Source organism: Triticum dicoccoides, chromosome 1B (assembly GCF_002162155.2).
Source record: "Triticum dicoccoides isolate Atlit2015 ecotype Zavitan chromosome 1B, WEW_v2.0, whole genome shotgun sequence".
In the NCBI taxonomy this organism is placed as follows: Eukaryota; Viridiplantae; Streptophyta; class Magnoliopsida; order Poales; family Poaceae; genus Triticum; species Triticum dicoccoides.
The window spans coordinates 195,203,775-195,216,654 of NC_041381.1; the positions used below are offsets into that span (position 1 = coordinate 195,203,775).

Consider the following 12,880-nt stretch of genomic DNA (forward strand, 5'->3'; position numbering starts at 1 on the left):
GAATTGAATGGGACTACTTGTGTCCCCGACAGGTGGGCCACGGGGGGACAAGGGCGTGCGGCGAGCCCGTCCGTGTGATGTCCGTTTCACCCCAAACTCGATGCAAGTTTGGGCCGGGGATGGGTCGAAAACGGACGGAATCAGAACATTTGTCCGTTTGGGGCCGCGCGTGGGGCCGCGCGTTGGGCCGTTCTATCCCAAACGGACGCACCCGGACAAGATGAGGGCGCGTGGTGGAGATGGCATAAATGCCAAGTGTCACGCGTACTGAACAAAACCATCATCGTTCTCGACAATTTTTGCGTAGACGTACACATATCACTTAGAAGCTTCCGAATTCAAAGTATGACAATGCAAAGCGATTGTAATGCGTCGTATTTACAGAAAAGCCAAATGTGGCACGCATTGAGCAAAAATGCCGTTTTCGACAATTTCCCCCCTTGTTACCTCCGACAAGCCTTCGGCGAAGGAAGTGGTGACTCGCAAGCACTTGAAAAACGCACAAAGAGAGTGAGCGCACAGATTTTGAACCATGATGGCCAAGGTGGTCGAGAGAACGTATCCTATGCACCAGGTCAATTGGTGCAACGGATGCACCAGTCACACCAGAGCCGTTTGATACATATCGGAGGGATGGAAGTAGGCTAAAGCATGGATTGATGGAACATTTGCAGAGAAGACCTCATACTATGTCAGAAACAATCCGCACTCCACTCTTTCCTCTCCCATCATTAAGTCGGTGTCATTTATTTCTTTCTCAAAACATAAATAGAACGTATCCTGTGCACCAGGTCAATTGGTGCAACGGATGCACCAGTCACACCAGAGCCATTTGATACATATCGGAGGGATGGAAGTAGGCTGAAGCATGGATTGGTGGAACATTTGCAGAGAAGACCTCATACTATGTCAAAAACAATCCGCACTCCACTCTTTCCTCTCCCATCATTAAGTCGGTGTCATTTATTTCTTTCTCAAAACATAAATATCCTCATATATATTGAACTGTACATCCGAGTTTGGTTTGTCTTTGACTATCATTTTTGTTTTGACAAGATGTTTAAACAAGATCAATGCCAAATATATATTTTTATTTTATTTTTTTATTTTTTAATGTCACCGTAACATTTATATTTTTTGTCCCTGCAAAAAAAAACATTTATATGTATTGTATTGAAACTTAGATGTACTTTATATGTTTCCAAACTCTGCATCTCCCTCCACAACGTCGATCCATGTGCACATGCTTAAATTAAATTTCAAGTGGAGTTTAAGTTTTAAAATGTACAAAACTAATAATTGAACAACATATTCAACATTGATCTTGCTTCAAAGATCTCATGAGCCGTGAAGACAAAGTTGACAATCGAAACAGATTCAAAAATCGGGCATTCGGTTCACAATCTATTGGAAGAATGTGTATATAACCATTTTTGTGTATAGGCTCATAATCTGCGGGACTAATAATGTCATGGCTCATGAAAACAAACCTTCTTGGTTGTCAACATATTCAATAATGTCACGGGAATCTGTTTCGATTGTCAACTTTGTCTTCACGGCTCATGAGATCTTTGAAGCAAGATCAATATTGAATATGTTGTTCAATTATTAGTTTTGTACATTTTAAAACTTAAACTCCACTTGAAATTTAATTTAAGCATGTGCACATGGATCGACGTGTGGAGGGAGAGGCAGAGTTTGAAAACATATAAAGTACATCTAAGTTTCAATACAATACATATAAATGTTTTTTTGCAGGGACAAAAAATATAAATGTTACGGTGACATAAAAAAATAAAAAAATAAAATAAAAATATATATTTGGCATTGACGTTGTTTAAACATCTTGTCAAAACAAAAATGATAGTCAAAGACAAACCAAACTCGGATGTACGGTTCAATATATATGAAGATATTTATGTTTTGAGAAAGAAATAAATGACACTGACTTAATGATGGGAGAGGAAAGAGTGGAGTGCGGATTGTTTTTGACATAGTATGAGGTCTTCTCTGCAAATGTTCCACCAATCCATGCTTCAGCCTACTTCCATCCCTCCGATATGTATCAAACGGCTCTGGTGTGACTGGTGCATCCGTTGCACCAATTGACCTGGTGCACAGGATACGTTCTCAGGTGGTCGACTTTACTCAGTCTAATTTTTGTATACACAGATGAATGCTTCAGCCTACTTCCATCCCTCCGATATGTATCAAACGGCTCTGGTGTGACTGGTGCATCCGTTGCACCAATTGACCTGGTGCACAGGATACGTTCTCAGGTGGTCGACTTTACTCAGTCTAATTTTTGTATACACAGATGAAATGGTACAACATGGGTTTCTGTTGCGAGGAGCGTGGTCTTAAAGAGGCTTCCATGAGAGTTGCGAGACATGGGCACGGATCCAGCGTTAACCTTTCTTTTATATACTAGGGTTTAGTACTCGGTTACACTACCGGAGCCGATCATGTGCCTCATTTCACTACCTGGAGACCACATCAGAAAGCACTAACCAACGATCAAGTACTATCATTACCGGCACTGCCACCAATTTAAAAGGGGCAGGAATCTTTTTTTCAAATCGATTCCTTTGCTTTACAACTTGTTCTGTTTAGTGGTTGGTTTCATTCGGCCAATTAGGGTTTTGGCTTGTCAAGAAAGGAATGGGTTTGGTAGTGTGAAATCTCTTCTCATAAGCCTAGGCCCCTGGCTAGCTTTTGGTAGTTGATACCCTATCCAACTAGGCCAAATGCCTGCCTCCATGCGCTGCAACCAAATTTTCAGAGAACAATACAATTCGTAGGCTGATTCTCTTTCTCCCTTTCATTTTTCCTTTGTTCACACAACCCTATTTTAGTGATGATAGTTGAGTTAGACTGCTGATTTCAACCACTAGGGGTTTTTGTTAGGAAGACAAGTTTTCTACTTTCTGAATCCAATTTGCTCCATTTTCTTGAGCCATGCAGGAGAGCAGCATGCTATATATGGAGGGAGTGGGACCAAAAGGAAGTGAGTGTGGAAAAAGTAAAACAAAAAAGGGCAAAAGCTATAAGAATTTAAAATGAACAACATGCTGATTAGCAAGGTTTTAAAAAACACACGAACAGAAATATTAAGCGGATTAGATGACATGGCATATCCTACAAGAACAGGAAGGCATAATTGGCTAACCGAAGTTGTTTCCATAGGTTTGAATCATATGGATCAAACAAGCTCTCTACGGGAAAGAAAGAAACTAAGAAATATGATCCTCATAGCATTCCTTCAAATAAAATGCGAAACCAACACTTCGAGTTAGATCTAAAATGCCTTCATTTCTCTTCTTTTTCTTTTGTCAAGCAACAATTGTGCTTGTGCATGCATGACAAATTGCCCGTGGCTAGCAGCATCTAGGCGACGGACCACATCACGGACTAGTTAGTCAGTTTCTTGTGTGTCTTGGCATGCAAGTTGGTACCAGAAACAGAACCACAAGCACTTTACTTCAAGAAGAGGACAGACACACCTAACCGTGCAGTTCCTGGCATAGTCCTGCGCTGTAGAGTTTAATTTCTAGTAGTACGTAGCATCCAAACAAAGTTTCATGTGATAAATGGGCAGACCTCCATGGGCAACCACAGTACAGAAATGCAACTTTGGTGTATTTTCCAGGCTGGCTGGAAAGCAAAGCCAGGCTTGCTAAATCAAAAGAACAATGTGATGGATGCCCACACAATGTCAGCATCTTATCTCAATGTGTTTGTTGGTTAGTCCTTTGCTTTGTTTGTTGCATTGATTATTACTTACCTGACAGTATTTTGGGCTGGGCAAGCCGTCAAGGGCCGGGCCACACACCCTGGACTGGAAGCCCAGGATTCCGGGCCGGGTCGGCTGGGTAGGCAATTGATCGGGAAAATATGACAAGGAAAACGGTGAGGCATGAGCAAAAATAGAATGTTCTGATGTTTTTTCAGAAAAGACTTCAGCATATTCACAGAATCAATAACTTCAGACTTGATCAAGAAAAAACTTACAAAAAAGGATAGAAATTAATCAATGGCCTCTTTCGCGTGAACTTCATAGGAATTTGCGACAATTTATAGAAACAAAAAGATGCACTAGACCTGGCTTGCACTGGGCTAGCTTCAGCATCTGCCTCCGATTCAGTGAGATTATGAATGATGAATTTCTTCCTGCAGCTTCCTCACCACATCTGGATCATAATACTCTTGAGACATATGCAGGAAAATTCTCTCTTTTCTTGACAAACTCAACTTTTGATTCGAAGATACAAGACTGACTCAGGCATGCCACAGATTGCCGAACTAACATCACCGTTTCAAAGACCAAAACATAGAATTCACCATCTTGAATATATGACAAGAGTGTAACAGAAGTAATAAGAGCAAACGACGACGGACATGATTGCTTTTTTTTTTCCGAGCCAGCCATGACTGACATGGTTCTCACATTACATTGCAGTTGCACACAGACATAACAGAGTTCTTCTCACTTGAAAAAGCTACATAACCCATTCGTAAGCACAAAAGGATCTCGGGAACAAGAAGGATGCACTTGGTCAGGCTGCCATCAGCATCAGTGGTCTCCTGTGGCCCTGCTGCAGCATCACGCGCAGCTGCTGGTACCCGCTGCGGTAATGCTCAAGGGTGAAGCACAGCTGCCTAATTGCCTCACGCTTCCCCTCGGCGCTCTCAGAGATCGCAAGGTTCTGCTTCTCCACAAGTTCCTCAAGCTCAGAAACCCGAGCACGCAGTTCTGACAGGGACTCATGCACAATAGCAGACTCTGCCGATATCTTAGCATGCTCGAGTTGAAGCTGACTAAGGTGGCCATCCATCTGTTTCATCTTTTCATCACGTGCTGTGATGTCAGTTAGTAGAGTGGCCAGCTTGTTATCAACTGTGACTTTCTCTGATAATATCAGTTCAAGCCTGCTTGTAAGATTGGCAAGGTCTTGATTCAGCTCAGAAATATGTTTCTCGCTGTCCATGTATTCTTCTGCCCTGTCAGCATAAGCTTGGTTAAGCTCTGCTTCCATGGATGCCAGCTTGCCTTCGAGAGAGGCATTGGCTTCTGATAGTGTTGAAAGTTCAGCGCTAAGACCAGATTTCTCCAGTGAATGTTTTTCCTCAGAATCACACACCACCCTCTCCAGCTCCTTAATACTGTCCTGGAGTATTGATTTCTCTTGCGAGGCTCTTTCTAGCTGTGCTTCTAGGTTCTTGATGGTTTCTTCTTTCTCCAGTAAAACTTCCTCCAGTTCTGCTTTTGTATTCTTCATTGCTTCTTGCAGCTTCACCACCTCGGAAGCTGAATAATCTAAGCAGCATGCTGCCTCTTCTAGCTCTTCAATCCGAGACCTGAGCTGCAACTTCTCCTGTGACAGTTTTGCTAACTCACCTTCAAAATTTGTGATAACTCCTTGGAGCATTCCAATCTCAGCCTCAAGAGCAGATTTATCATGCAGATAATTCGCTGAAAGTTCTCCAAGCTCCTGCTTGCACTTATCAACTTCAAGATCACGATGCGCCAATTCAATTTCAAACTGCTTAGCTGCTGAGGCCATTGCTTCCTTCAGCCCATCAGTCTCATTTTTGTTCGCCGACAGCGCAGCTTCCAATGCTTCCTTCTCACTGTTGACTTCTTCAAGATCCTCCCGCAGTTTTTCGTCATGTTCAGACACTTCTGAGATGGTATTCTTTTCCCCCAAAGCATCAAGTTTTCCCCTTGCTTCATGAAGCTCAACTTCAAGCTCAATAATTCTTTGGCTCAAGGCATAAAACATGCTGTTGCCATTTTCCTCTTTGCTTTCATCAAGCTCTGACTCAGACTCTGAAGACGATGAAGACCCATCACTCCCCTTCTTGGATACGTCAGAGCTTACACCAGAGCCAATGGACACATCAAAGCAATCTGATCGAGTTTTTGGCTTTTGCTCTGTAGATGGAGGAGACTGTGTTTCAGAATCTGATTCAGGGGCACCAAAAGAGCCATGTGGCTGCAGTGATGATGGGATATTTTTGCGCAGTTCTCCAGTTACATTGTCGTACCGCTCAGCAAGGGTGCGATACATGCCATAGAATTTTTTGATGTGGGCAACAAGCACAGGTCGTTCTTGGCAATACACTCAGCCTTTTCTGCAGAGGATTCACCTTCCTCCTCAACAAGTCCCAGCATCTCTTTCACTTGCATCTCCATCTCTGTTCAGTTAGAAGAAAGGTTATATTCAGAAAACAGCACCGCATAGCTTGTTAGACTAGAAAAGACTGGAATCATACATGAATGAAGTCCTGCACATCACTATTGTCTAGCAAACAACAATATATCCAAATTTAGATCAAACAAAGTATCTAATTCCAGTATGTAAGACAAGAACAGAACGTCTGAGAAACATTATTCATTACCTTGTAAGTTCTCTGAGAGCCACTTGGAGTTTTCTGGACTAATGTGGCTATCCCACCACCATGAACGGGATTTCCTTAACTGTGACCCTTGAGTTCCTTTCATCTTCACCAGAATATAAGAAAATCCTTTCTCTTATGCAGACCTGATAATGATTCAAATGGATATACAAGTGAGAAAAGGAGAGCAAGATACACACAACAGAAGTGAAGTACTTAAAATAACTCAAACACAAATCTATAAGACAGTTTACTACTACAGAAACCATAAAGCAATTGTCTCAGAATTCATAACAATGTAACACAGGATCAAAGGGGAAATTAAACAAAATGCAGAAACATAAAGTTGCTGGCCAAACAAGATCAGGACTTTACTTCAACCCCGATTGAGTGACCTGCCTGTGCATGGGAAAGATTAGCTAGGGGATATGCAATGATCTGGCCAGCAGAGTACGTCTTTCACACACTACATAGGAAGATCAAGGAAATAACAATCCTTCTCAAATGAGCAAAACTTATATCCTAGTTACGAGTGTATGGCAGGAAGAGCAGATAAATAGGATGCGAAACCCTTGGGGACCAGAGCTGCGGGAAGCCCATGACTGACAATGATTAGCTATCTAAAGAACAGTGACATGGAGTGAAAGACAGTGACATTTTTTTCTGGAAAGGGGAAACGTCGCTCTTCAATAAGCAATTCAAAAATGAATGAATACATGTATGCATGCATGCTATCACAAGGAAACATTAGCAACAATCCATAATGCCAGCTTCCTTAAGACCAAAATGATGAGTATAGCATGTAAACTGGGCAAATAATTAAAGAAGATACAGACAGTGACGTTGATCAGATCTTGTAGCTACCAATTATCCGAGAAGAGAGAACCCTGTTGAGAGAATAAAATGGCTGGCACTTGGGTGTCAAATGTCCAACTGCAAAGGACAGAGCAGCTACAGCTATGTGTGCCTGCCTGATAGGTTGGTCCGGCAACTTGATTCAGTGAACGGTGAACAATCTCGGTCAGACAATAAGAATGGACAGCAAACATTGAACCCCACGTTGATCTGAAACTTTGGGATTCAGGCAAGAGGTCGTAAACGTGCAACCAAAAATGCTCCTGTCGACATTATTATTCAAGGTAACAGACCATCAGGAACACTGCTCAATGGATTCGACATTATTGAAGAAGATCCGGGATACACGAAACATGGCGGGGGCACACCTAGATAGTAGACACGTGAGAGCGATATGAAATGAAGAGGGCTATCAGCATGTGAACAGTCCCACTCAGAGCACGAGGGATAATACAACAGATGTAACGCGAAACAACTGGGCTAACACTCGTAACTGAAAGCGGGAATAAAATCGACATAATTTTGTGTGCGTTGGATCTAGGGAAGCAGAAGGTATGATGACATGGAACTAGCTGGTCGTGCACGGGACGCGGCGAACAACATCGCAGCAGAGCCAACACAAGCACGGGGATCAGTTGCATCTTCACAGAGCAGAGCAGACGCTGCAAAACGTGCAGTGCTGTACGGACCGATCTGCCTGTGGCGGAAAAGGAAGACGAAGAGGAACGAAAATTCAGCGGCGGCTACGGGCCTACGACCTCCGGCGACGGGAACGAGGAAGCGCCCAGCCCTCTCCGCCGCTCGTCTCGCCGCGAAAAGGAAAAACAGCATCACGCGCGTTAAAGGAGGAAACGCCGCCGGGATTTACCGATGTTCACCGGAGATAGATCCGATCACCTCGACACGCCCCCCGAGACGCAGCGGCGAGGCTCCGCTCTGCTGCAGCCTGGAGAGATACCGACGCGCGCAGGAATGGAGATGGAGGCCGGGAGCGGGAGGGAGAGAGGTTACGGGAACTCGGTGAGCGCTAAAGCCCAAGAAGGCATCGGGGCGTGGGGGTTTTTAGCGGCGAGTTTACCGTGGTGCCCCTGGGAAGACGGGAGGTTTTCGTTCAAGTTCCAAGCGTTGATGAGCTGGAAGCCACGGGAGAGGGGTAACTGCCAGCTACATTAACGTTGCTGAGTAAATTAGTACGTAGCCGGTTTCGAATGATGGTGGCGCTTCTCTGCGAGGGGACCACATGGGCTGATGGGCGTGGCCCGGCCGGCTGTGGAAGTGGAGATGGAGCCTGTCGCCGGGGAAAGTGGTGGGGCCCACAACCGGTGTGGGAAAGGAAAGCCTCGGATCGCGGCCGCCGCTGCCGGCGGCGGCAGCAGCTTTGGATCCCTCCTGGGTCTCATTGTCGTGGTTGAGCGTGTTTTAGGGGACGCTCGACTGTGTAGAACACAATGATAAATTTTGATAGACTTGTTTGAAAATAAAAGCAAAACGGTGAGGATGCGCTTGGTTTAAAGAGAACACACATGTCGTGCCAATTTTTTGGGGGAAAAACACTGAGAGATTTTTTTCCCTGTGAAAAGTCCTAAGGTCATATATTAAGAGTCGAGTCAATTCCAGACAGGCCCGCGCAACAGTATTTTTCCCCTTCCTTCCAGGTTGCATGTGTGCGGCTCCGGAGGACCTCCAAACCCTAGAAAAAAAAGGCCCCTGATCTCCTTCCCTCGGCCGCTGTCGCGCCGGCGCCGACGGTGGCGGCCGCGCCCGGCTGTTGAAGGCGGTGGGTGCTGGCGGTGCGCCCCGACGGGCCCCCTTCGCGTGGAGGCGGGATGTTACAATGGCTGCGGTGATGTGGCCGGAGGCGCGAAATCTCGGTGGAGCTCGGCAGCGCACGACGGGAGCACGGAGGAGCGTCGGTGCCCGGCGGGGTAGGCAGCAGAGAGGAGGACCAGGGTGGTGTGTCAGCGTGAGCTAGTGGCGGCAGTGTGTGCTCACGACAATGGAGGCGGCGGCGCTGAGGGGGCCCAGGCAGGAAGGAGATCCTAGCAGGCGGCTGGCCACCTCCGCGCCTGTGAGTGTGCGGTGGTGCTTTTCTGGTGGAATCGGCGTCGGAGTTGTTGCGAGATGGGGCGGTCAGATCTGGGTTTCGATTTGGGCCTGAGGGGTTGGTCAGTTGTGTGGTTGTCCCCTGGTGCGAGTGACGACTATCGCGGTGGCTCTGGTCCTTGCCCGAGGTGGTTGGAGGCTGCTGCTCCTCGTCTGGGTTGCTGGTGGAGTTTAGGCCGTGTTCTCTCAGTTGTGCGAGGTGTTGGCGGTCCATGGCGTAGCGGCTTCGGCAACAAGGTGCTACGGTGGCGGCGGTGCAAGGCTTCATGGACGTGCTGCCTCAAACCTCGGAGGTGTGGAGATGTGTGGCCATACGGATGAAAATCCAGTTCGGTTTTTGTCGGGTCCGTGGCGATGGCACCTGTGGGTGCCATTTCCCTCCTTGGAGGCGTCGTCGAGTTATGTGGCCATCTCCCTCGCTCGCTTGGTGTGGGTAGGTGTCTCCGGGCGAAAGCCTAGATTTCGTGCTGGATCGGCACAATGGTGGCGTCATCGACGTCGTCCCTCCGTTGGGGGCATCGTGCTTGGAGACATGATTTGGAGGTCTATGTTGCGCTCCTCCGGCGATCGTCGTCGTCCATGATCGATCTTCTTCGGCGCAATGTACGGCCGCTGCTGGCGAATCCAAGACGGGGCCTTCCTCAGAACGGATCGAGTCCTGCCATCCTCTTGCCTCCTCCTTTTAGGCACAAAGGGGGGATGCACTAGTAGAAAAATGGCCTAATGTGAAGCACATTAATCCCGGTTTGTAACTGAACCGACATTAATGTGACCATTAGTGCCGGTTCCAACGACTAGGCGGGCAGAGCTCATTAGTACCGGTTCGTGGTGAACCTTTAGTACCGGTTCGTGGCACGAAACAGTACTAAAGAGGTTGTGGCAGGCTGGGGCCCCACCAGCACCTTTAGTACCGGTTCTTGGCATGAACCGGTACTAGAGTTTTTTAGTTGATTCTTTTTGCAGCTGTTTTTTAGTCCCACCTCGCCAAGCGAGAGGCACTCGGAACGGTTTATAAGCCCCGAGTGCAGAAACGATGAAGGAGAGGCACAATGCTCACCTGCACGTTGCTTAGCTTCAAGCCTTGAGGAAATGGTGTAGACCGCACGGAGCTATCAGGGTTTCGAACGAAAACTACACATAGCTCCGTGCAGTCTACACTATTTTCTCAAGGCCTGAAGATAAGCAACGTGCAGGTGAGCATTGCGCCTCTCTTTCATTTTTAAAATTTATTTTAACTCTGAACATTTTGTGCCTTCATTTGCTATTTTTCATGCATTTACTGATTTGTTTTGAGCTGAATGACCCCGAAATTGAAAAACACCACAAATGAACTCCGAAAAGGTTTAAACTTGGCATGATATCATCATTTCACCCACGTAGCATGTGCAAAAAAGTAGAGAGGATTATGGCAAAAACTGGATGCACTTCAATCTCTTTTGAAGTATCAGGGTTTCGGACGAAAACTCATCTGTTACAAAGGCACTTCATTTTTTAAAACTTAATTATTACAACTCCAGACTTTTTGTGTGTTCACTATGCACCATTCAAAGCCACATCATCAACTTTCAACCTTTTCTGCCTTCATTTGCTATTTTTCATGCATTTACTGGTTTGTTTTGAGCTAAATGACCCTGAAATTGAAAAGCACTACAAAATGAACTCTGAAAAGGTTGAAACTTGGCAAGGTGTCATCATTTCGCCCGCATAACATGTGCAAAAAAGTAGAGGATTACGGCAAAAACTGGATGTACTTCATGTACAAACTGGACAATCTCTTAGGAAGTATCAGGGTTTCGGACGAAAACTCATCTGTTACACCGGCTATTCAATATTTTAATAACTTAGTACAACTCCGGACTTTTTTGGTTCAGATGCACAATTCAAATCCACGTCATCAACTTTCAACCCTTTCTGACATAATTTGCTATTTTCGATGCATTTACTGATTTGTTTTCAGAGCTAAATCATCGTGAAAGTGAAAAGTAGTACAAAATGAACTCTGAAAATTTTGAAACTTGGCAAGGTATTATCATTTCACTCGCATAGCATGTGCAAAAAAATAGAGAGGGTTACGGCAAAAACTGGATGCACTTCGTGTATAAATTGGACAATCTCTTAGGAAGTATCAGTGTTTTGGACGGAAACTCATCTGTTACACCGGCTATTCAATATTTTAGTAACTTAGTACAACTCCAGACTTTTTTTGCATTCAGATGCACAATTCAAATCCACGTCATCAACTTTCAACCCTTTCTGACATAATTTGCTATTTTCGATGCATTTACTGATTTGTTTTCAGAGCTAAATCACCATGAAAGTAAAAAGCAGTACAAAATGAACTATGAAAAGGTTGAAACTTGGCAAGATATCATCATTGCACCCGCATAGCATGTGCAAAAAAGTAGAGAGGGTTACGGCAAAAATTGGATGCACTTCGTGTACAAACTGGACAATCTCTTACGAAGTATCAGGGTTTCGGACGAAAACTCATTTGTTACACCGACTATTCAATATTTTAAGAACTTAGTACAACTCCGGACTTTCTTTGCGTTCAGATGCACAATTCAAATCCACGTCATCAACTCCGGACTCCGTGAAAGTGAAAAGCACTACAAAATGAACTGAAAAATACTACAAATATGAATATAATGATAAAACATACTAATATTAAATATAAGAAACTCTAAATACAGCAAAAAAAACTACTCACAAAAAATAGAAGAAAATATATAAACCACAAAAGAAAAAAACTATGTGAAAAAATTTATTTCCGCGCTGCCCAGTGGGCCTGCTCGGCCTTGGGCGTGCATATGCAGGCCCATAAGGCCCAGCAGGCTCACAGGGCAGCGCGACAAAGTTAGGCCCAGAGGCTTGCATTATATAGGAGCTCGAAGGAGCAGCCGCAGCTGGGTTTATAAACCAGTGCAGCTGCCCTTCGCTCGGCGAGGTGGGACTAAACAATGAGCACCGCAGAACGGGAGCGCACCCCCTTACCGGTTCGTGGCTCAAACCGGTACTAAAGGGTGGGTCTTTAGTATCGGGTGGAGCCACGAACCTGTACTAAAAGGGGTCGCTTCCGGCGCTTCGCCTGGCCAAATTTAACCTTTAGTACCAGGTCCTGTCTCCAACCGGTACTAAAGGTCTCCCCTATATAACCAGCACTTACGAAAATTTTCAGTTATCTCATCTTCATCTTCGTCGCGCCCGTCCCCGCGCCGTCCCCGTCGCCGTCGTTGCCGCCCCCGTCACCATCGTCGTTGCCCCCGTCCGTGCACCGCCCCCGTCGCCATACGTCATCGCCGCCCCCCGGCCCGCCCCCGTCGCTGTCGTCGCCCCCCCCCCACGCTGTAAGATCGATCGTGTGCCCCGGCCGCCCCCCTGCCGCTCGTCGGCGGCCTCCTGTGCACACATATGCACACACCACAAACACACACACACACACACACACAAACACACACACACACACACAAATGTTTAATGTCAAAATGTTAGATTATATAAATGTTAGACTATATAAGAATTA

At 45.7% G+C, this 12,880-nt stretch overlaps 1 pseudogene; it reads right to left on the reverse strand.

Moving 5' to 3' along the window:
- Nucleotides 1-4,214: 4,214 nt before the first annotated feature.
- Nucleotides 4,215-8,115, reverse strand: LOC119327951 (annotated as a pseudogene).
- Nucleotides 8,116-12,880: the final 4,765 nt, after the last annotated feature.